This window comes from Etheostoma spectabile, chromosome 22, assembly GCF_008692095.1.
Source record: "Etheostoma spectabile isolate EspeVRDwgs_2016 chromosome 22, UIUC_Espe_1.0, whole genome shotgun sequence".
Taxonomy (NCBI): Eukaryota; Metazoa; Chordata; class Actinopteri; order Perciformes; family Percidae; genus Etheostoma; species Etheostoma spectabile.
The window spans coordinates 12954053-12954441 of record NC_045754.1 but is presented as its reverse complement, the minus strand read 5'-3'; positions in this window follow the sequence as shown (position 1 = coordinate 12954441).

The window sequence follows — 389 nt, the reverse complement described above, 5'->3', positions numbered from 1 at the left end:
TGAAATGGGTCTTTCAACAAGACAATGACCCAAAACACACCAGTAAACGGGCAAAGTCTTTGCTCCAGATGAACAAGATTGATGTTATGGATTGGCCATCCCAGTCCCCGGACCTCAATCCCATAGAACACTTGTGGGGTGACTTCAAAAATGCTGTTTTTGAGGCAAAACCCAGTAATGCAGAGGAACCGTGGAATGTAGTTCAATCGTGCTGGGTTGGAATACCTGTTCACAGGTGCCAGAAGTTGGTTGACTCCATGCAACATGGGTGTGAAGCAGTTCTCAGAAATAATGGTTATGCAACTAAATATTAGTGCAGTGATTATAAAGTAAAGCAATAAATGCAGTACCTGTTTGAGTTTGTAAAGAAAAATGCAAATACTGCTATT